Genomic DNA, 25,246 nt, shown 5'->3' with positions numbered 1-25,246 from the left:
TTTAAATTGAGCTCAACAGGTCATCAGTACGGGGTCACGCCATGACGAACAATTTTCTCGTTCAACTACGGTGAGTTTAGATGATCCCATGTGCATTTTAAAGCACACTTTTGGCATTTTATGGGGCATGAATATCAATATTTCTTGCTTTGCCTTTACGCAGGCATTACCCTGAAATACACGTTGTGGGTAAGAATTTTATTTGGGGATCACTGGGTGTTTATGAACATAGTCGCGCACATTATTGTTCACTTCAGCTGACTTGTTCTTTATTTTATTGCTCTCCTAGCTTTGAGATATCGCCTGTATTCCTTATTGGTAAGATTCCCATTTGAAAAGTGATGTGCACAGTTTATTGCATTCCTCATCGATAGCAATTTATTGCAGTATTATAGCTCTAATTGTACTTTGTTTTCTCTTGTAACCTGCACACTTGTCACTTTTTCCTCCTGCAATGCATTGTTTACTACCTCATGTATTTTGTTTGCTCACAATTGTCCCTTTTACCTCATGTAACTTAACGTCTGCTTTTGTAATTTGTTCACTTGTAATTTTCTCCTCATGTATCATTACTGTTCCTATTGTGAAGCGCTCTGACGCCTTCGGGTAAAGTCGGCGCAATATAAAAAAAGCATAAATAAATAAATAAATGAATAAAGTCATATCCAGGTCAGTACAGGTAGAGTAGTTTGCTGCGTATTGACCATGCAAGATTGTAGGTTTGGCCGTATTTCTTCTGGGACAGCTGGCATCACTCTGTCCCACAGTGCAAGCACGTACCTGCCCGGGAGGCAATTAGTATTGCTGGACCTGAGGGCAAAGCTGTTGGTAGAAACCATACGCTTGCAAATATCTCCATACGCTTTGATGGTCTTTTGCAGGGGGGAGGGGTTGTGGGGAATGCATTAGCATTATGTCGACGAGAAGATGCCTGTACGACAAAGCTCTCTGTAGTTGGGTGTTTGAACTGAAAGTCTGGACTTCCAGGAGCAGGTCTATGCCGTTTTGCCATTAATCAATTTACCACAAGGAAAGATCCTGGCATGGGCCAGGTGCACACCAGCATGTGTGCAAGGGCTTCATTAAACAGAAGAGGAGGTTATTGACTTGTTTGGCCTGGATTGGGCACCTCGGTCAGGACATTTATTTTTACTTATCCCATGGGCAGGGTTAATTCTAAAACTTCTGTCGCCCTCCTAATCACTGTGACAAAGAAGATGGACTCTTCTATACCATAGCCTGGTTGGGCGAAGAAAGGACAGTATCTCAAGAGTTGTCCAGGCCATTAGCATCAAATAAATCCAAAACAATGGTCTCTCCATCATAGGGTTCATCTTCATTGTCAGTATCAGCAGGCGGTTGGGAGGTTTCAGATTCCAAAAAAGAATAAAGGCGTGCTGTGTATGACCTTGTGGTGGGCTGTGGGGTGCGAATTGAGTTTCGGACTCCCAATAAAAGTGCTCTGGTTTTGAACTCAGTTCAGCGTTGAGGCCCAGGGTGGCGTCGTTGGTTTCAGCGTCTAGGCAGAGTCAGGCTCAGTGATGTTTTACGTAACATGCTTTGGTTCATACTGGTTTAGTCACCCCTCATAGACAGCTACACAGTGTATCTTTATGAGGGATGCTCACTGTATTGTACTTTATGTGTTGTCTTTTGTTGACAAGTATGACGTGATGTGATAGCCAGCTGTAAGGTATGTAGTTATGTGTCTGTCTCTGCACGCACTTGGTTGGCATGCTGCAGAATGTGATGAAAATGCACTGATTATTGGCACCCCTACCACCACTACCTGATGACGGTGGGTGAATCAACTATGGTGCCTGACACCCCCGGATAGGACCCGTTTCCTTGAAGCGTCCTACTGTGCTGCAGGCGGGGTGGTGGGTAGTGGGATGGGCACGTGGGATGGCTTCTACTGAGCTCTCATGGGGGGCTTGGGTGGAGTGAGAAGGCTTCCACTGCAGGGCTGGTACTGCCCCAACTGCAGAACTGAAGTTAGTCTAGTGATCAGGTGCATTGGACTCACCTGTAGTATCCTGAAGGTGCTGCCAGGGGAATCGTGGTCAAACCCAGTGTGGTGGACCGGTCTGCAGACATTGCTGAGGTCATGGATGGGGCAGACAGGGGACAGGGGACAAGGGTCCTGCACAAGCTGTGATGTTATGACTGAGATGTCACAAACAGGTTAGGTAGAACTGATGTAAGTTTTAGATTTCCTTCTGCTTTTCCTTCAGTGGCGTAGCTAGGTGGGTACGGTCCGCTCCAGGCAGCAGTATTTTGGGGACGGGGCTGTCTAGCCGTGGACCTTGTCATGTATGTGCATGTAACTTGCATGATCGAAGTAACTATTAGCAGCGATACTACGTGTCTCTCGGACCTCTTTCAGGTGCTCGCCGTCCTTTTTCCCCAGCACCCCCCCCAGGGGGGCGGCAATCTGAAGGATAACCCCGGGCGCCACAAGCTCTAGCTACGCCTCTGCTTTATCATCCTCATTAGTATGAAGGTAAATAGTTGTTTGTCTCCTCCTTCTACCTCTTAATGGCAGCTACCAAGTGTGGGACTCTAAACTCCACTTGCTACCACGTTTAGCTCTAAGAAGTATTTTATCCTCCTATCCATAATGTATGTAGTCTTGTTTGCATTTCTTGGTATCATTGTCGTTTAATGTTGCACAAACACGTTTGTGATAGAAAATGCCAATTGCCTGCAAATTTTTTTCAAAAAAGCACAACAAATCCTAATAAACGAAATTAATGAGAAACATAATGTACAGGAATACAGTAAAATTGTTTGGTTGTGGATTTGAAATTAACCACAATAATAGAATGAGGTTAAATTCCCAAAATATTGGCTGAAAAAAGTTTGAAATCCTGTCCCTTCTCAATTAAGCTTAGTTTGAGCTTGAAAATCGGTATCTAACGGCTATAGGATTAATAAAGAATCTTAGGAGTGCTAACAGAAATCTATTCAGTTTCCAACATTGATGAAAAAGTGAAAGGGAAAAAGTGCAGAAAAACTACGGGGCATATTATCAACGGCCAGCGATAATTATTGATGGCCACTCTTAGCGTTAAAATGTTTAAAGCCGGCTAATGCAGATAATTATCGCCATGCTAGCGGTGTATTAACAATGCTTAGCGCAATGGCAATAATTATCCTAGCAATAGCGATGTTTTGCATGGAACCCTGCTGATTTTCCAGTGTTGGGGTATATTATCAGGGCCAGGGGATAAACTTATTGCCGTTTTCGGGCGTAAAGCGGCGTTAACTTTATCGCTTAATCAACAATGACACGCTAGCGCGTGTTTTGCTGATTTAGCCCCCATTTCCAGCACGCCTAACTTTGCATCACTAATGAGATGCAAAGTAGGGGTGGCTGTGAAACCAAGCAGGGAAAATATCACGAAGGCAGATTTGCGATATTATCAAGGAAAGATAGCGATATTTGAAATCGCATTAAGTATGCCTTAACGCAGGAATTTAACGCCTGAGTATGGCAAGCACTACTTTCCGCATATACATTCTTTCACTTTCCCTGGCAAACTCGTAACTCAAATGTACTTACCACACATTTAGCCTTCATTAGGAGTTTGCCGATATTTGAATATCTGAAGTAAGCTCCTGTTATTTTGTGCGGTACGTCAAACCTGGTAATATTATCCTTTGAAAAATGCCAAGTAAATAAAAGAATATGTAGATTTTAGCGTGGTATGCACAAACATCCATTCCCTTCCCCAGTAACTCGTAATAATGAGACAAATCCTACTTGGGAGTTAGTTTTTATCAGGTGTGATCATTATCACTTTGCAGTAACGACCATCGCATGATAGAGATAGTAAATACCTCACTCTGGATAATCGGTATTTACTGAGCGCTTTTAAACATCCCCTGTGTTTTAGCAAACTTGAAATTATAACCTACTGCAAGAGTGGAATTTAACATTCAAAAAGTACCTCCAACTGATATTAAATATCCAAATACACGGGTATTCACTGCAAATTGCCAACACAGTGAAATGGTCACAATTGTACTTCTGTCTCCAACTTGCCAAATCTGCTACACAGCAGTATTTGGAACAATTCTAAGGGCACTAAAAAACTACAATTTCTCCAATATTGGTAAAATGACTGTAGATATAGATTTTGCATTAGCAAATTGATGTTTTACAAAGGTACGGAAAGACTTTTGTGAATCGGTCTGACGGTGTTCTCTCTGCACAGACACCCACCCACCAGAAAAGTATTTTCCCACCTTAGCTGGAGCTTAGTCCACTACCAGTCCAAGAAAACACATTCACAATAAAAGAATGAAGCAGAAGATTTGAGGGAAACAATGGGCCTCATTTATGAGAAATGACGCATCGCTGCGTGAAAGCAGCGATGCGTCACTTCTCAGTGCACACTCCTTGCGACATGATTGATGCGTCATATTTATAATATGACGCATCATGTCGCAAGGATTCACAGATACGTCAGCCAAAAGTGACGCATTGCTGGAGTGTGTCACAAAAGTGACGCAACTCCAGCAATGTGTACTTTTCACATGGGCAAGTCCCATGTTGTTAGTGCCTGCGTCAGTCTTACGCCTGCCATGAGGCAGGCGTAAGATTTTGACGCATTAGCATCCAAGAAATGGCACAGTGAAATCTATACTGCGTCACTTCTATGACGCTTTCTTGCGTCAAAACACCCCCCTTGCATAGATTATACCTGGTGCAGGTATAATGTGGCGCAGGGGTTTACAAAGTGACGCATCTACCTAGATGCGTCACTTTGTAAATATGGCGCAACAAGGCGCATTTTTTACGCCACTGGTGAGTCACAAAAAGTGACGCACCAGCCGCGTAAAAGTGACGCGTGGGCTCATAAATGAGCCCCAATATATCTTATTTGTTCGTATGTAAGTACACGCATTATTTCAACAGATGTTTGCTTCTTAAATAGCATGCCAATACTAACAGTAAAAAAAGCCAATCGTAAAGAAAGATTTCCAAAGGGCGAAAAAGTATGTGCTGTCTCTGATGGCTTATCCCTTCGAAGGTGTCATTCTAATCTTTGCAAGAAATATTTATCTCGAACGAATCGTAGCAAGGCATCCAAATAGTGGTAGAAACGTTAGATGTCTGAACCTAATAACTATGCATCATTGTCACTTTCAATAATAAAATTGACATCTTTTGAATTTTGCGGATGAGGACTCTCTTCACAACTAACCAAAGTTCCTTTTTTGTTTGTATTCGCTTTGATATGAGCTTTTGAGTGACATTCATTTGAAAACGCTTTAACGGGGTTTTCTATTAGAAAGTAAGTGCAATGAGAACTGACCTCATTGACAAATCTGTTATTTTATTCAGACATATCACATTATTTTCAAGGACAGATATTCAACGCACGGGGCATCGCATCCTCTCCAATCAATCTCTCCTTTTAGAGCAACTATTCCTTTGTTTGTTGCACAACATGAAATGAGATACAGCACGGAGCAGTGCTTTGTTATATGGTAGTTTCAATGAGGTATTGAAAAATAATTTAAATAAATAGTTAGGCTCGGGTTTTCACTCATACAAAAACAGTGAAATTCTGCAATTATAGTTATCTGAGCTAACTATAACTTACGCCCCGCAATGCATTGCTTATGACCTGACATACTTCATCACTCATGACATTAACAGTGACATCACTCATGAAATCACTCATGACATCTGAAATAACATCACCGATTACAGCTCTGATGACATCATGCAGTTACTGTGAGTATTTTCTAAAAGAGGTTGAAAGCATTTCTTTGTTCACAAAGAGGAAGTAAGTTGTCTTGAACCATGTACAGTGTTTGAACCTCGCACGCCTAGTCTATTTTCTGGAGAGAAGTGCTAATTGCTTGTCAGTTCAGAGGTGCGTAGTACATATTTCCGATTGTCGAGTGAGGAGATGGGGCACAGCATGCCGGCTGCAGCTGGAGAGCAGTGGGGGTTGGAGGAGACAGCGCCTTGGGCCCTTGGCCTGATAACCACAAGCAGCCCTATAATCACCAATGGGACCCCACCGAGTCGTGTTGTGTCAGGGGTCCAAAGAGCACGGCGAAAAACATGGATAGCTGAGCCATGTGAAGTCCTGACATGGGGCGTCCCGCTTGTGTCTTGGCACAGACCGTGGACCTGAGAGGAGACCAGAGAGGAGTACAGAGAGGGGTGACGTTACACACCCAAAGATCCAGTGAGAGTGAGGGTGAAGAAGAGGTGAAAGAGAATTGTAGCGGCCCCCAGTAAGCAGCCACTACAAAGTGGCTCCTTAAAAGTAGACAGTACTCTTCATGTGGTGCGGAAGTGGCCGGCGATAGGCCGCTGTAGAAGTGACCGCTTTCCTAGTGCTCCACAGCTGGTTTTTGTTTACTGTCTGACTTGTCGACTGGGGGTGTTGGTGGATTCTGTTTTATACCCATTCTTTTCCCACGCAGTGGAATTTGTGGCAATTGGTCCAGAGTACCAAAGTTTGCATAGATCTACTGAAGGTATGCAGTATCCCTAACGGTACTGCAGTATCATGAAGTGGGGGTTCAGGTGAAGCCCTAGTGATGTGGTCCTCACTGTTTTGGTGCAGAGGCAGCCGGCATTAAGCAGGTGCAGCTTGCTTCAAAGGGGTGGGGGGGGTCAGTACACTGCACCCGTCACAATACTTGTGCATATGTTGTATTCATAGGTACTTTTTGTCTCCGCCAAGTACTTTTTGTCTCTGCCAAGTACTACACTACCACCCACTACCACCTTGAGAACAACAATGACAACAGCTCCACTACCCTGATTGACAACCTAGCCAACCTTGGACACAGACAACTCGTCGCCAACACCCACCCACTCTGCCGGCCACACGCTCGACCCCATCTTCTCAGCAAGTCCCCACATCTCCTTTAACCACACCACCGAACTCCACTGGCCCGACCATCACTGCATTCACTACACCTTCAAGAAGCCCACCGCGCACCACTGCACCCAACAGATGCCTCACAGCTGCTGGAGCAAAGTCACCAAAGACCAGCTTACTACCACCCTTGCCCAGAGCCCACCCGCCGACCCCAACACCGCCGCTCGCAACCTCAATCAGCGGATCGACGACTGCGCCAACACCCTTGCCCCGTTCAAGAAGCCCTCCAACAGTCACACCAGCAAGAAAGCCAGCTGGTTCACTGAAGACCCCCAGGCCTCCAAGCAAACCTGCCGAAAACTGGAGAAGAACTGGCTCCGTGAACGAACACCGAGCAGCAACGCAGCCCACAAGAACACCACCCGCAGACATCATCACCTCATCAGATACCGTATGCCATCACACCCTAATAACCTGCCTCTTCATCACTGGGATCCAAGGAAAGGCCCTGGACTGGATCACCTCGTTCCTCTCCAACAGAACCCAGAGAGTCCGCCTTCCGCCCTTCCGCTCAGAAGCCACTGAGATCATCTGCGGCATACCCCAGGGATCCTCGCTCAGCCCAACCCTCTTCAATATCTACATGAGCCCCCTCGCCGCCATCGCACGCAAACACAACATCAACATTATCTCCTATGCCGACGACACCCAGCTGATACTCTCCCTCACCAAATACCCAGCCACCGCCAAAACCAACCTACAGGAAGGAATAAAAGACGTCGCAGAATGGATGAAGCTCAGCCGCCTGAAGTTGAACTCAGACAAGACAGAGGTCCTCATCCTTGGACAATCCCCTTCCGCCTAGGATGACTCCTGGTGGCCCACGGCACTGGGCACCACACCAACACCCTCGGATCACGCATGCAACCTGGGATTCATCCTGGACTCTTCCCTCACAATGACCAAGCAAGTCGACGGCGTCTCGTCATCATGCTTCAACACCCTACGCATGCTCCGAAAGATCTTCCGGTGGATCCCCACCAAAACCAGAAAGACGGTTACCCAGGCCCTCATCACTAGCCGACTGGACTACGAAATGCCCTATACGCAGGAACCACCGCCAAACTTCAGAAACGACTACAACGCATACAGAACACCTCCGCGCGACTCATCCTCGACATCCCTTGCCACAGCCACATATCCGCCCACCTGAGAAAACTGCACTGGCTCCCCGTCAACAAGAGGATCACATTCAGGCTCCTCACCCACACAAACAAAGCACTCCATGACATAGGACCCGAATACCTCAACAGCCGCCTCTCGTTCTACACTCCCACCCGCCAGCTCCACTCCGCCAGCATCACCCTTGCCACCGTTCCACGGATTCGCAGAACCACCACCGGAGGAAGGTCGTTCTCCTACCTGGTGGCCAAATCATAGAACTCCCTCCCCACACACCTACGAACGACACAGGACCATCTCTCCTTCAAGAAACACCTCTAGACCTGGCTTTTCGAGCAGTAGTAGCACCCCCCCCCTTCAGCGCCTTGAGCGCCTTGAGACCCTCACGGGTGAGTAGCGCGCTCTATAAATGGCTTGATTGATTGATTGATCAGATCTGCCAAAAGTGCCCCCTTTAATGACCGCCTAGACAACAATGCACACAACAGCAAAGAGCTCTTCCACACCGTGAAGGAACTTTCCAACACCAACGACCTCCCACCGTCGCAAGACCTGCGTGACTCGCTGGCCACCTTCTTCCACTGCAACATCGCAGATATCCACGACAGCTTCAACGCCACAACTGCCCTGACAACCACCGAGACCTCCGCCCCCATGACCACCATCCACTCCAACCGCCTGCTCTCCCGTTCAAGAAGCCCTCCAACAGTCACACCAGCAAGAAAGCCAGCTGATTCACTGAAGACCCCCAGGCCTCGAAGCAAACCTGCCGAGAACTGGAGAAGAACTGGCTCCGTGAACGAACACTGAGCAGCTACGCAGCCCCCAAGAACACCACCCGCAGACATCATCAGCTCATCAAATCTGCCAAAAGGGCCCCCTTTAATGACCGCCTAGACAACAATGCACACAACAGCAAAGAGCTCTTCCACATCGTGAAGGAACTTTCCAACACCAACGACCTCCCACCGTCGCAAGACCTGTGCGACTCGCTGGCCACCTTCTTCCACCGCAAGATCGTAGATATCCACGACAGCTTCAACACCACAATTGCACTGACAACCACCGAGACCTCCGGCCCCACGACCACCATCCACACCAACCGCCTGCTCTCCTGGACCAACATCACCGACGACGACACCATCAAGATCATGAACACCATCTACTCTGGATTTCCGTCAGACCCATGCCCACACCACATCTTCAACAAAGCCAGCACAGCCATCAAACCCCATCTCCGGAAAGTCATCAACATTTCCTTCGAGACAGCAACCTTCCCGGAGTGCTGGAAGCATGCCGAGATCAACACCTTACTCAAGAAACCCAAGGCGGACCCCAAGGACCTCAAGAACTTCCTGCGCATCTCCCTGCTCCCATTCATGACGAAGGTCATCGAGAAGACCGCCAACAAACAACTGACCCGCTACCTCAATGAGAACAGCATCCTAGACCCTTCCCAGTCCGGGCTCCATAGCAACCACAGCCCCGAAACTGCCCTCATCGCCACCACCGATGACATCAGGACCCTGCTAGACAATAGACAAACAGCAGCCCTCATCCTTCTGGACCTGTCAGCCGCCTTCGTCGCTGTCTGCCACCACACACTACGTACACGCCTCCATGATGGCGGGATCGAAGAGAAGGCCCTGGACTGGACCACCTCCTTCCTCTCCGGCAGAACACAGAGCGTCCACCTTCCCCCCTTCTGCTATGAAGCCACCGAGATCATCTGCGGCGTACCCCAGGGCTCATCCCTCAGCCCAACACTGTTCAACATCTACATGGCACCACTTGCCCACGTCGCCTGACTGCACGACCTCAACATCATTTCCTATGTTGATGACACACAGCTGATCCTCTCCCTCACCAGAGACCTCCACACCGCCAAAAACAACCTCCACAAATGAATGTAGGCTGTCGCCGAATGGATGAGGAACAGCCAACTGAATCTGAACTCGGACAAGACGGAGGTCCTCATCCTCGGATCCCCCCCTTTGGCCTGGGATGACTCCTGGTGGCCGACCGCACTGGGAACAGCCCCAACACCCACCGGCCATGCAAGGAACCTAGGAGTCATCCTCGACTCCACCCTCTCCATGACTAAGCAGGTTAAAGCCGTTGCTTCCTCCTGCTTCAACACCCTCCGCATGCTCCGCAGGATCAACAAGTGGATCCTCACTGAAATGAGAAGAACGTCACCCAGGCCCTCGTCAGCAGCAGATTAGACTACGGAAACACCTTCTATGCAGGAGCCTCGGCCAAACTCCTGAAATGGCTGCAACGCGTCCAGAATGCCTCTGCACGCCGGATTCTCGACATCTCTCACCACAGCCACATCACACCCCACCTGAGAGACCTGCACTGGCTCCCCGTCAACAAGAGGATAACCTCCTAGCTCCTCACCAATGCACACAAGGCACTCCACGACACCGGTCCAGCTTACCTCAACACCCCCACCCGCCAGCTCCGCTCCACCAGCTCGCGCTCGCCACAGTCCCCCGCATCCGAAGGGTGACCTCCGGTGGCAGATCGTTCTCCCACCTTGCTGCCAAGACCTGGAACTCCCTTCACGCCTAACTACGGCAGACCCAAGACCTGCTGACCTTCAGAAGACTCCTCAAGACCTGGCTTTTCGTGCAGTAGCAGCATTCCCCACCCCCTGCTCTTTGCGACCCTCACGGGTAAGTAGTGCACTTTACAAATGGACTCATTGATTGATTACACTGTCTTACTGCCTTATTGCTCCTCTGGATTAGTCATCTGGGAATAAGGAAAAAGGGAAAAGATATCAGCTCCAGCATATTTGGTAGCTGGTGAGTGCCGACAGTTTCTATTTTCTTGCCATGCCGAGCTCCTTTTTTGTTTTTGTTTTATTTTGAAACTTACCTCAATAAATTATTTGGTTTCCTCAATTGTGCAGGCTTGGCCCTGTGTGTAAGAACTGCAGGAATACGGTGAGTTTGAAAAAGCTATGCTGTGGGCGTGTAATTCTTTCTGTGTTAAAACAAACCCAAAAAGTAAGGACATAATAAAGTGATGCTAATGTTCTTCAGCAACCATGCTATAAATCTTATCCAGCTGTTACTGGGTTCTTTGAAAAATGCCTCGTATTGACCCTGAAGTGGTGGATGATGCCTCTAATGGATCTCTTGCTACCTCTCAACCAGTTATGCCTCCTTCTCTGGACTTTTATTGTCTTGAGAGGGACCATGTTGTTGTTGGGGATGGGTCTCTGATGTCTGAAGACATTCCAGAAGGGGGGGTTCATCTGTTTACCATTGCTTCTCCTTCCTTTGATGTGGTTGCTCCCACTATCACACCGAATTGCTGTATAATCCTTCCAAAAAGTCTTGCAAAGTCCATTATTCTTCTATTATATCCATGAGACAGGTGCTTGTAATGGGTTAAGTGTGGGTCCCGTGTCTGATGAATTCTTGAGAGCTGAACTCAACATGGATGGAGGGGTGTCTGTTTGCAAAGAGAAGAGAGTTGAGCATGATTTCACACTCCCAGATATTGATATTGTAGGTCATATGGGGTTGAGGAGGCGCCCCCCAATTGTGTTCCTAAGTGTGTTTCTTCGTTGAAAGTTCTTAATGAAATGAGTCTCCTAAATTTAAGTCCCTCTTCTCGGACTCTCTCTATGCCTCTCGTGTATTTTAGTTCAAGTCCCTTGATAGGTTCCTCCACTGAGTTTGAGCAGGATGTATCTTTGTTGTATAGACAGTTGAATAATGGCAACGGAGGGGATGGTGCCCCTCCTGATTTCTTATTTTGTTTTGAAAAAATACTTTGCTCCATTCTGTCTCTATTGGAGAAATCTGCGCTAATCATTGACCATATTCTGGAAATGATGTCTGCAATTTCGTTTGAAGTTCATAATATAAATAAGGTCGGCCTCCCTAGGCTTATACCAGCAGCAACCTCCTCTAAAGAATCATCTGAGAATCACAGATTTATTCCATCTGCGCATCTGGGAGGGGTGAGAGATATTTCTGTTCAAACTGATATACCTTTTCGTTTGTTGTCTCCCCAAGAACCTTTTGCAATTTTGAAAACAAGGAGTTTCATTTAAATACATTGTTTGGCAATATTGATACCTGCTTTCTCCAGTATACGTCCAAATAGGCCAATTTTCCTATGTTCAAAATGGGTTTAAAAAGGGCTCTGGGAAAGCTGAGAAAGGCAATGGCTCTGTTTTGCAGACTGTCAAGAGATGGGAGGGGAGCTTGCTATTACTTGTACCTCCTCTGCCCAGTATCATAGTGTGTCAGGGGCTTGAAGTGCGTTGATCAGAGGTATGAAGGAGGGGGAGATGGATAGTCTTACAAGAAATCAAAAGGGTAGGGCTAAGAAAAAAAACAGAAAAGAACCAGAAGACTCCCCAAACTGAAAGCAAAAAGGTTGTACTTTAAGAAATCAAAAGGGTAGGGCTAATAAAAAGAAACATAAAAGAACCTGAAGGTTCCCCAAACGGAAAACAAAAAGGTTGCACTTTCCCTGGCTCCCTGACATGCTGAGTGAAAGGATGGAAGGATCTTTGAATTCCCCCTGAAGGCGGTGCCTTGAATGATTCTATTGTGCTGAATATGGCACAAATAGGGGTGGTAGTGAGTCCTGGTGTGGCATTGACTACCCTTAGGGAGTCTCTTTTCCCTCACTCAGTGAGGTGGCTGTGCCTCCAGGAGTGGAAGGGGGAATGAGATGTGGGGTTCCCCTGCTCCATTTAAAGTCTAGGGATAGGGAAGAAGGTAGTCCAGATGTGTGTAGTTGGGAGGCAAATGCCCAGCAAGGTGGGCCCAGTAATGACCCACCTTGTGTATGAGAAACTGATTTTGGTACCACTGATGTGTCCTCTCCATATTCTTGTTCCGAGGTCAACTATGGGGTGAAAGATTTTAGTCAGAGGGAAAGGGTTCCTTTATGGTTTCCCCAGAGCAGTACCCTGAATCTTACTGGCGAGGAGAACGTCTCATCCCATATTTGGAACTTTATTTGGTTGTTTGATCAAGAAGCCTCTCTGGTAAACCAAAGTTTCATTGTTAGTTCTTTCTTCGAGATTGAGGCCTTACAGGTGTTGTCTAGTGGTGTTATTACAAATGAGAAGATTCATTCTACTGGACCCTCCCTCCATTCTGGGGTCACCTTTTGCTCCTTGTTTATTGGCAATTTGGTGGTGCAGGATTGTGAGCACTTCCTTAAGCGAGGGATTGATGTTATACCCGTTATTGAACACTGAGAATCTCCTTTCCATCTTCTTCAATCTAGCATTCGATTTGGCCCTAGGGTCCTTAAGTCAATGGTGCTTGACGCAGCTGGTCCTGAATCTGAGTATCCATTTGGAAACCCCAAAGAAATCTTGGTTTCTTTAGGGCAAAGTGGTCGAACAATCAATATGATGGCTGGCTCAGTGGTTTATCGTCAGGTTACTGACTTGGAAGATCATTTGGCTCAATGGAGTTGCGTGGCTGGAGCTCTGAATAATGCCCGCCCTTAATCCTCAAGGAATGAAACCTAGCGATAGTTTGAGCAGATTACATTTGACATGGAGTATATCTGGGTTGGGTCAGAATGAGGATAAAATGAATTTTTTGAAATCCCAAAACCCTGTAATGAGGTGCCTACAAGAAAATTGGTATGTAAAGTGTTTGCTTTTATTGGATATTTTGTATTTTCCAATAATGCCAGGCCCTCAAAAAGAGGTCATGGTAGTGGGAGGGGGCAATTTTGCTTAAGAAATCTATTAATTGGAATCATGTAGTTTGTTGACTCCCTCCAATTTGTTTTTATGCCTGAAGTTGGCATGCCTTGGAGAAAATGGTTGCCCATCTTTCTTCATATTGGCACATTTTTACATTCTATCTGGGAAACCTTATGATCATTTGTTGAGTTAATTATTTCCTTTGACTGTGATATTTATATATATATATTACCTACTGGCGGTCACCAGTAGGCATATATAGTTAGGACCTAGTTTCCATAGGAAATCCGCAACATTCTATTGGGAATAACTTTGGTGCTGGTTGATGAATCTTCGCGAATTTCTCAAAGAAGATGGCCCGCTGCGCTCCGCTCCTTCCCTGAAAGTTTTGTGAAGTGGGGGCTGAGAAAAAAGGGGTGTCCCAAAACGTGTTTTCCCCATGCAATTTTCCATAGGACGATTAGACATGTCTACAGCCCGAACGGCTGAAGGGAATTTGAAGAAATTTGGCAAAAAGGTAGAGTCTGTTTCACAGATTGCCCTTTTGTTTAAATGGTGTAAATCCCTCCAGTAGTTGTTGAGAAAATTGAGTTTGAAAAAATTTATATATCTATAAGCGGGCACCGTGCGCGTACCCGTGCGCGTACCCGTGCGCGCACCCATGCGTGCGCGAGCCGAATTCTGATTTGCTGTCAACCGTGTGTCAACATTCCAATCGGCCGAAATCAGGAAGTGTTGGCCGCCATTTTTTGACCGAGGCAGAGGTTAAAAGTGGAAAGTGTGGGAAGGGGGCATGGTAGAGACTCCCTGACCCCCTAGGCCTTCTCAGGTGGTCCCTGAAGGACCCCGAAGGGCAAAAAAACCCTTTTTTTTAAATTTGCGAAGTGCGCGCACGTACTGCGCACCCCACTGCCGCCATTTTGTGTAGTTTCAGAAGAGAGTGTAAAACAAAAGCGGAGAACGTGGTAAAGGAGGCAGTGAAGAGACTCCCTGACCCCCTAGGCCTTCTCAGGGGGTCCCTGAAATGCAAAAAAAAATCCCCCCAAAAAAATCGCAAGGTGCGCGCACTTAGCGCGCACCCTACAGCCGCCATTGTGTGTAGTTTCAGAAGAGAGTGTAAAACGAAAGCAGAGAACGTGGTAAAGGAGGCAGTGAAGAGACTCCCTGACTCCCTAGGCCTTCTCAGGGGGTCCCTGAAGGACCCCGAAGGGCAAAAAACCCAATTTTCTTTCTTTTAAAAAAATCGCAAGGTAGGCGCACTTAGCACGCACCCTACAGCCGCCATTTTGTGTAGTTTCAGAAGAGAGTGAAAAAAGAATGTGGAAAACGTGGTAAAGGAGGCAGTGAAGATACTCCCTGACCCCCTAGGCCTTCTCAGGGGGTCCCTGAAGGACCCTGATGGGCAAAAAACCCTTTTTTTAAATAAAATAATTTGGTGAGGTGCGCGCACAGTGCGCGCCCACCAGAATAAAAAACAAAAAAATTACATTCAAATAACAAGTTTGTGTGTTTAGATGTTGGGTGGCTCTAAAAGAGCCGTTGTGTTCATTGAGTGTTTTTTGTACCTACGAGTAAGTACCGATGCAGAGTCTAAAGTTTAAAAGGAAGACTTTGTTCCCCTCATCTGTAAAATGTACACCATCTCTCCTATAGATGCCTTGCATGTTGTAACGCAAGTTGTTGTGGTATATAGAACCCATACCATAGTCTCTGAGGAAATCAGAAACAGACTTATTTACATGTTTCCTTGCTTTCTCAATCTGTGGACAATATTGGTTGGACCAGTTCCATTTTTGCCTTTGGCATATATTAGAATATACCAAGGCAGTTTGTGGAAAAAGTGACATCAATTTCCCAAAGGTGTCCTTTAAAAGCATTTCCAGACCTACCCCAGTCAAAGTGCCTAGGTCATTGCCACCACAGTGCACAATTATGAGGTCAGGGTGTGGGAGATGCAAAAAGGATTTTACCAATGGCATCAATTGGTGACATCTCAATCCTCTCTGGCCAATCCACATAATATCCACATTTGGTAAATCAAGGTTGAAAAAACATCTATTTGCTGCATACCTTTCACTCCAGAAAATATAGCTATGTCCTACAATCCATACTCTAAGCATCTTGAAGGCAGATCTGGTTGTACTCAGATGGGTTCTGGAGATGAAATGGAAGTTTGAAAAATAGGAGTTTAGAAAAAAATGTGAATGAGATTCAGTGCACTTGAAAAACGAGAAATGAATGGTGGTTTCTGATTATTTAACATTGAAAACTAGGGTGCATACTACTGGTTTTTAAAAGGAATATTACTATTGGTTTAGAAAAAATAATTGAAGAGAACATTGCACAGGATAAGCTGGAATATTGAGAAGTCAAACACACTTGCTGCTTTGGTTTGCAACATTGAGAGATGAACTTTTCACCTTTTGACTTCAGTTAGGTGGTCTATGGAGAGTTACCATGGTAACAGGCAGAGAGAGCAGTGGGGGAAGGTTGAACATTATGTGAGTTTGAAAGTGTTGAAATGTACAGCCAATTAAAATGTTAGTTTGGTTTTGAATTTGTGTGGGAAGAAATTTCATTGGTTATGTACAGAGATATGTTTAATGAGAGGGAATCAGGGCCATTTGTGGTTGCAGTGTCTGGGGTACATTTCAGAGATTCTGCTCAAGAAAATCTGGTGTGTGATTGACACTGTTCTTAATCTTCAAAAGCATTTTTAAAGGTGAGTTATTAATTTGTGAGGGGATATATGATGTGCATTTTAAGTTAATAATAAAAATGAATTGCAATCTGGAAGTTAGTCACTCTCCTGCTCTTTCACTCTTCCTCAGTGTCTTCCTTTCTCTCCAACGCTGTTCTTTTTCCTTCTTCAGTTTCTCTATAAATCCTTCTGTTTTACTTACACCTTTTTCCTTTTTCTTAATATGCTTTTTTTTCCTCTCACTCTCCTTTCCTTACCATCATATCCCTTTCCTTCACTCCTGTTTTCTAACTGCTTCTCTCCATCTGATTTACTCCCTTTTGTTTATTTCTTTCCTCTCTCTTTCTGTATCCTTCACCCTTGCTCTCTTCATACATCACTACTAGGAAGGTCCCCTCCTCCCCCCTTGCACTGTAGTAATCATTTGACTGAATTGCAAGGATTTCTGTTATGTGTCTAAGGTCACAGGGTGAGTCTCATGTTTGGATGTAATGCTGGGAAAAAAGTAATGCTGCAAATTGGAAATGTATTTTGAAAATGGCCCAGGTTTCTGCACTGCAATGTAGTCTCTTAATCGTTTTAGTGTGGAAAATGTGTTTTGGTAAAATGTGTGGTTTTAAAGTTTTTGTCCAGGATCACACCGAGTGTCCGTGTAAATTAAAGAATTATATTTGCACCTTTTTGTATAATCTCCTCTGTCTCTCCTCACAGTGTACCTCTCTCTGCTTATACTGTGTTCTTTCTTCTGATATTGTGTCCCATGTTTGGATGTAATGCTGGCAAAAAAGTAATGCTGTAAATTGGAAATGTATTTTGAAAATGACTCAGGTTTCTGCACTGTATTGTAGTTCAGAAATAGATAGGCTGTGTTCTATCTCTTAAACTTTTTTGTGTGGTAAATGTGTTTTGGTAAAATATATGGTTTTATACTTTTTGTCCAGGATCACACTGAGTGTCTGTGTAAAATAAAGAATTATATTTGTACCTTTTTCTATAATCTACCCTGTCTCTCCTCACAGTCTGCCTCTCTCTGCTTATCTCATTTTCTGTCTGCACCAACCCTCTTCTACTGCCTGCATCCTCTTATGTGCATTTGCAGAGGCCTATTATGATATGGCTGCTGGTGTGTGTTAGACAGCGCTTACATGTTAAATCTTTTCCTTCTCTTCCTGTAGTCTCGCACTCTCTGTGTGTATCGTTTTATCTCTGTCTTCACTATCTCTCCCTCTCTGTGCTCCAATTAGTCTCTGCATGTAAGATTTATTTTACTGTTTCCAGTATTTCTTCTCTGTTGTACCATTTTATCCTCTGTGTGTGCCATGTCTGTGTCTGCTTGCACTATCTGTGTTTCTGCTTGAACCATCTCACCCTTTCTCTCCATCACCGTTTCTCTGACTGTACCATCTCTTCCTCTGCCTGTAGCCCTGCATCCTCTATCCTCTGATTGTACCTGTTTACTCTCTGCTTACAGTCTCTGATTTTCTGTCTGCACCAACCTTCTGCCACTGCCTGCACTCTTTCATGTTCATCTGCAGATGCCTATTACGATATGGCTGCTGGTGTGTGTTAGACAGCGCTTACATGTTAAATCTTTTCCTTCTCTGCCTGTAGTTTCGCACCGTCTGTGTGTACCATTTTGTCTCTGTTTGTACTTTGTCTCCCTCTGTGTGCTAAATCACCTAAATCATGAACTGAGTCATGGTTTAGGTGATGTAGTTGTAGAAAGTCCTATGCAGTATGTGTTTCAGGCCTCTTAATTTTCCAATTGTGTTTAAGCTGTGCAATTTAGATGCTGGGTGTGCTGTTGAGATGCTAAAGCAACTGTGTCTGTAGCATGTAGTAATTATTTCAGTGAATTTGATTTGTACATTATCAGTCTCACCGTAACTCACTACACTGGTTTAAGTTTACTTCATTGTCCTAAACCCTGAAACTCCATTCCTAGAAAAATATTCAAAACTCTTGCAACACAACTGCAGAGTTGTAAATCTTAAAAGAATATTCCCAGTAAGACTCCCTTTCATTGTAGTACTCATTTTACTGAATTGGAAGGGATAGTGTTCTGTCTCTTAAAGGTTTTTCTGTGGTATATGCGTTTTGGTGAAATCTATGGTTTTAAAATTTTTGACTAAGATCACACTGAGTGTCTGTGTAAATTAAAGTATTATATTTGCACCTTTTTCTATATTCTCCCCTGTCTGTCCTCACAGTCTACCTCTCTCTGCTTATCTCATTGTCTGTCTGCACCAACCCTCTCCCACTATCTGCATCCTCTTATGTGCATCTGCAGAGGCCTATTATGATATGGCTGCTGGTGTGTATTAGACAGCGCTTACATGCTAAATCTTTTCCTTCTCTGCCTGTAGTCTCGCACCCTCTGTGTGTATCGTTTTATCTCTGTCTTCACTATCTCCCTCTCTGTGTTTCAATTAGTCTTTGCATGTAACATTTCTCTCACTGTTTCCAGTATTTCTTCTCTGTTGTATGCCACTATGTCACTGCAGTCATTGCCACTCCACTGTACACCACTCCACTCTACAACACTGTACTCTATGCTATTCCACTGTGTTTACCTCCACTCTACTCTACTCTATGCTGTTCCTCTTCTATACATCTTCACTATACACTACTCCAATGAATGCCACTCCACTGTACGCCACTCCACCAAATGCTACTTCACACTACCCAATAACACTCCATGCCACTCCACTGTGCTTCTCTCAACAACACTATTCTCCGCTCAACAACAGTCTCCCCCCTCCACTGTACCAACAAATATTCCTTTTTATAGCACTACATTGTACAACAAAGTAATCCTGTCAATACCAATTTACAGCACTCTACTTTACTCTCTGGTGCTTTACTACACTATACTCCACTCTAAACAACTCTCTGTATGCCGCTCTACCCCAGTTAATACACTCTATTCCAGCAGACACAACTCCACTGTACTCTAGTATTTTACCATATGTCACTCATCTGTATGCTGCTCTGTGTCACTGAACTGTACTACAGTCTATGGCACTCCACTGTATTATACTGTAATGCACTTTACTCTATGCCACACGCTCATCTACTCTCTGACACGCAGCACCACTCCACTCCACTGTATTACCAGCACTCCACTCTGTAACAGTTCACTCCACAGTAAACAATGCCATTCCACTCTACTTGACTGCGCACCACTATACTCTAGAAAATGTTAATCCACTCTGTGCTATGCCACTCCACTGGACTCTACTCACGTCCACTCTACTGCTCATCCCATTACCCCACTCCACGGCACTGTGCAATAAGCCAATCTTCACCACCTGACTGTACCACACTCAAATCTACTCTATGCAACTCCACTCTTCAAGACACTACTACACTATGATTCACTATACAACACTGTACCCACTCCATGCCCCTACGCTACAGTGTAAACGCCTTAATTCCACTCTACACACCTACTAACACTTTACTCAACTTTACATTACACCTCTAGTGTACAGTCCATGCCACTGTAATATACAACATACCACTGCACTTTATGACTATTTACTGAACTCCATTCTATTCTATTCAACAACAGTCCACTCTACTGTATTTTATTCTATACCACTCCACTGTGCTCCACTTTACTGTACCCCACTCCACTCTTTGCCACTTCACTCTACACCACTCCACTGTACACTATTCCTCTATATGCCAGTGTATGACACTACACTCTTTGACAGTAAAGTGTACAACAATTTCTTTCACCCTACTGTACGACACTCCACTTAATGATTCTCCATCCTGACAACAGGCTAGTACCATGTAAAAAAGCAAAGCATGTGTGGCAGCAAAAATGAGTCTCTGAAAAAAGCAGTGAGAGGTTGCAGTTGAAAATTAAAGCGAAAAGTACCCTAACAGTAGAAAGAAATTCACTATGGAGAAAGCACAGAACGACAACTTTGAATAAAAAAAACTAGCATGAGGCCAAGTGTGAGCTTAGTATCGAGTTCAAATCAAAGCGACAAAAAAGACAAAAGCAGGAAAACTACGGTAGAAATTTAAAGAACTGAAGAAGTTCCAAGAAAGAGAACCTGTAAACGGAAACACTGTGAGCCAGAAAGAGACTTGAGAGACGATGAGAGACAAATACAGCAACTAGTGAGAATAACTCACCAGTTTCTAAAAGAACAAGAAGAAGAACAAATCCAAATCAAAAATATGCTTTGACTGCGTGGGTGTAACTAGTTTCAGTATCTGAAAAAGAGTAAGTAGATGAAACTGAGGAGGACTACTTCAGGTTGAGAAAAAGCCAATATTGTTTTGAAAGTAGTTCAGGCACAGAGACTGAAACAGAAGCAGAACCACCTTGATTTTGTTTTTCTTTTTGCTATTGAGAATTGCTCATTATCAATGAAGAAGATCCATTATGAGACAAATGTAGTTGTAAAGTAAAAGACTGGCCTCAAAATGTGTGATACAACTGTTATTTTCCAAAAAATCATGGGAAATTGATTTTTCTTTTCCCTTTTCCTTGTTTCATTATTGTTTTTAAGAAACAAAGAAAATATATGATTGTTTATAGGAAAATTCTGTTTGACATTGATTTATATCATGAAGGTTTTTGTATTTGATCTCAATTGAGAGGGTGGAATACTGCAAGTGCCGTAAAATTGTAGAGAGACCTTGCTAGTTACCACCATATTAGTATTATCTGGCTTGTAAGTGTGCTTACTGGTTACTATAGGAAATGCTTCAAATTAATTGAAAAATGTAGCTGAAATTGAAACTAATTATGTAAAGTAAGCCTGGGTGGTAAATTCTGTTCTGCTCGCGGAATTTGCTGAATTTGGGTAATTTCGCGTTCTGCGGAGAACGCAAAATCGCCCAAAATTCTGCTTTCCGCGACTTGGCAAATTTTTTGCTTGTTCACGTTCTCAAATGCGTGTTCGGAAATATTTTCCCCCGAGCACGCAAACAGCGATTGCGAACAGTAAAAAAGCATCGTGAACAAGCGATTCCGCGTGTTCGCGGAATTTCTGCGTGTTCACGGAGATTTTTTACCATTTCGCGGAGATTTGCGCAACGCGATGCCGCAAATTCCGCCCACCCCTAATGTAAAGGTTACTCAATGACATCAATACATGAAGAACATTTAGGGCCTCATTAGGACAGCGGGCGGAAAACCACCCCGACCGCCATGGAGGCGGGAAACAGCCGCCCGTCAGGGCCGCGTATAAACCGGCGGTCAAATTAGGATCAACCGCCAACAAAGACCGACCACGGCGGTAGCGGCCCAAGCAAAACTGTCCGACGCGGGCGGTGAAGGCAAAAAACCGACCGCGGCGGTCGGAAAAGCAGCGGAAAAGCAACAACCCGCCGCAAGGAAAGCGGAGACACTGCACGGGAAATTAGGATATCCGCGAGGGTGTTGCGGTCGGAACCGCTGATACCGACCGCTGCGGTCGCACACAGGAGTGAATGGGAGTGATAGCGGAAGAGTGGCAGCATAGCCACCGCTGCGGACACAACATGAAAAACATGGCGGACGATTCCAAAACACCGCAGTGATGCCAAACATTGCACAAATCAAAGTGCCCATGCCCCCCAAATACATAAAACACATACAAATAAAACAAAATAATGTAAATAAAAATATAAAAGCAAAGGACAACTCCCACAACACACCTGACAGCCAAATTCCACTTTGACACACCCACACAGCTGAGTATAAAACCACCTCCTTCACTGACCACAATCCTTTGCAACACTCCAGAAGAGAAGGCCGTACACCACATCTGACAGGAGAGGCAAAAGAGCACCGCACACACACACACACACACATCTACCACCACCAACACTACCAGCACCAACAATCCCCCAGCACACAACACACCTCACACACCAACACCACAACCGCCACCCACACACCTGCACCCACAAACACTTCAACCACCACACACCAAGACATCACCGAAAATGCCCAAATTCACAGAGAGTGAGTTGAGAGTCATGGTCAATGAGAGGAGTCAGAGTAGAGCCACAACTGTTTGGTAGCCTGGTCCAACAGACACCATTAGCCACGAGGTCACAAATGTGGGAAAGGATAGTACAAATGGTCAATGCAGTAGGGACCACCCCATGATCCAAGGAGATCATGAAGCGGTGGCATGATCTCAAGAGGGTTGTCAAAGGGAGGAGAATTGAGAACCGGGAGCTGGATGAGAGGACTGGCGGTGGCCCTCCCATTCCACTAAAACACATTAACACCATGGGAGGAGAAGGTGCTTACCATACTGCATCCTGAGAGTATCACAGGTGTAGTCGGGGGAACGGAGGCTGGTAAGTACAAAGAAATGCCAAACAACACACTGAGAAGTACTTCCTTGCACACCATTACACCATTACACTGTCCACCCTCACCCAACAGGTAGCTAGCCATCTTGCTTAGGAGGCCTGGATGGGGGAGGGAGGTCTGTACAACAACTCACACCATACCCCCTGTACCACACCCTACCAAGATGGATCCCCCCCTAACACCACCCAGAAGCACGTGTCAGCCATTGCACTGTTCACCCTCACCTAACAGGTAGGTAGCTATCTTGCTTGTGATGTCTGTCTGGTGGAAGGAGGCCTGCAGTCCTGCACTAACACTCCAAGCATGCCCCCTGTCCCACACTCCAGCAGAATGGAGGCCTCCCCACCCAGGAGCATGTGTCAGCCATTGCACTGTTCAACAAACAGACTTCCAGGTAGGTAGCCATCTTGTATTGGGACACTGTTTGGGGGTGGGAGGCCAGTATCACTACTCCCAGCATGCCCCCTGTCCCACACTCCAGCAGCATGGAGGCCTCCCCCACCCAGGAGCATGTATCAGCCATTGCACTGTTCAACAAACAGATTTACTGGTAGGTAGCCGTCTTGTATTGCAGCACTGTTTGGGGGTGGGAGGCCAGTATCACTACTCCCAGCATGCCCCCTGTCCCACACCCCAGCAGCATGGAGGCCTTCCCCCCACCCAGGAGCATGTGTAAGCCATTGCACTGTTCAACAAACAGACTTACAGGTAGGTAGCCATCTTGTATTGGAGCACTGTTTGGGGGTGGGAGGCCAGTATCACTACTCCCAGCATGCCCCCTGTCTCACACTCCAGCAGCATGGAGGCCTCCCCCACCCAGGAGCATGGGTCAGCCATTGCACTGTTCAACAAACAGACCTACAGGTAGGTAGCCATCTTAACTCTTCCTGATGTGTGTGTGTGTGAGACCTGCAATCCCTACACACAGCAACAATTGCATGCAATGCATTGACACCTGACATGTATGACTAAATGATGTTCCTCTGCACCATGAAATTACACACAGTGTTGCAATCAATAATATTAGTAGAGACTTCATAATTGTGTAGTGTACAGACAGTCGATGATACGCAGATGATACAATACTAGCACAGTGACCAACACTGACCATTCCCCATCTAACCCACAGGTGATGAAGAACTCACTGCTGAGGACCACAACAACGAACAGCAGAGCCAGTCTCCCACCCCGGTACATGGACTCTCAGATGTTGTCTCCCAGGACAGTTTGGACGATGAGCCCCAGTCCGGCCCATCTGGTGTGCCACACGTCGGGTCCTGCCATGGGCCTCATTGTACCGGATGTCAGCCGGGTTCCAGGGATTCCTTAGCGGGCTCAACAGCCATGGCCTACTGGGACATGCAGAGTCACCTGTGAATGACAAACACCCATTGCAATGTTGCACAGCCAGAGTGCAGCAGGTAACACACAGCACGCCATATCAGTAGGCATACTCACCCACAATCCAAGCACGCTCGGGATGCAGATTTACCATCATCCGTGGCACCATGCTGTTCCTCATGATGTACGAATCATGTGCAGAGCCAGGAAATCTTGCACATACATGGGAAATGGTCATGTCCGCAAGGCACACCACCTGCACATTGATAGAATGATAATGTTTACGGTTTCTATAATTGTGCTCTCTTGCTTGTGGTGGCACCAGACCTACATGGGTGCAATCGATGGCAACAACAACATGTGGGATGCGCCCAAGGGGATAGAAGTCACCCTTCACACCGGCCAATTCTGCTCCCCTAGGGAAATTAATTTAGCGATTCCTATAGAGCATCATGGCTGCAAGAACATCCCTCAGCACCTGGCTGAACATGGGCTGCGTCATCCCTCCAGCACTAGCCATGGTCTCCTGGAAGGAACCAGTGGCAAAAAAGTGGAGGGCTGCCATCACCTTGTATGTGGGTGTGAATGCAGTTGGATAGTGATGGCGAGGCTGCAGGTGGGGATCCAAAAGATCTCACAGGATCTTCAGTATTGGTCTGTCCAGGCGGAATATCCGAATTATTGCAACATTCTCCATGTCCTCCAGCACTGTCAGGTGATGTAAGAGATTTGGCCTCCTCCTAGTTGAGATGTAAATTTAAAAATGTCAGTGACAACCATCATGAGATGGCCACAGCACATACCATCAACGATGTCATGGAAAAACAAAGACTACCTGAGAGATGCATGGCACACCAGGTTACATGGGTGGCCTTTTGAGTTAGAGGCGGCAGACCCGGAAGCAGAGAATGGCCCGGGACCAGGGTTCAATTGCTGACGCGGCAGGGTCGTGGACCAGGGTTAGCGGACTCGATAATTCTCACCTCTGTGCCTACTCTAACCAGGGATCACACTCGGCAACTCTGGGCATTAGCTTGCCTCGTCTCTACAACGGCCCCCCACATTCGCTGGGGATGCCTAGTTTCACCTTGGAGATACCCAGTAGTGACCAGCTCACAGCGATAGCCAGG

This window comes from Lissotriton helveticus, chromosome 5_1 (genome assembly GCF_964261635.1).
Source record: "Lissotriton helveticus chromosome 5_1, aLisHel1.1, whole genome shotgun sequence".
NCBI lineage: Eukaryota > Metazoa > Chordata > Amphibia > Caudata > Salamandridae > Lissotriton > Lissotriton helveticus.
Note: the sequence above shows the minus strand (reverse complement) of the source record.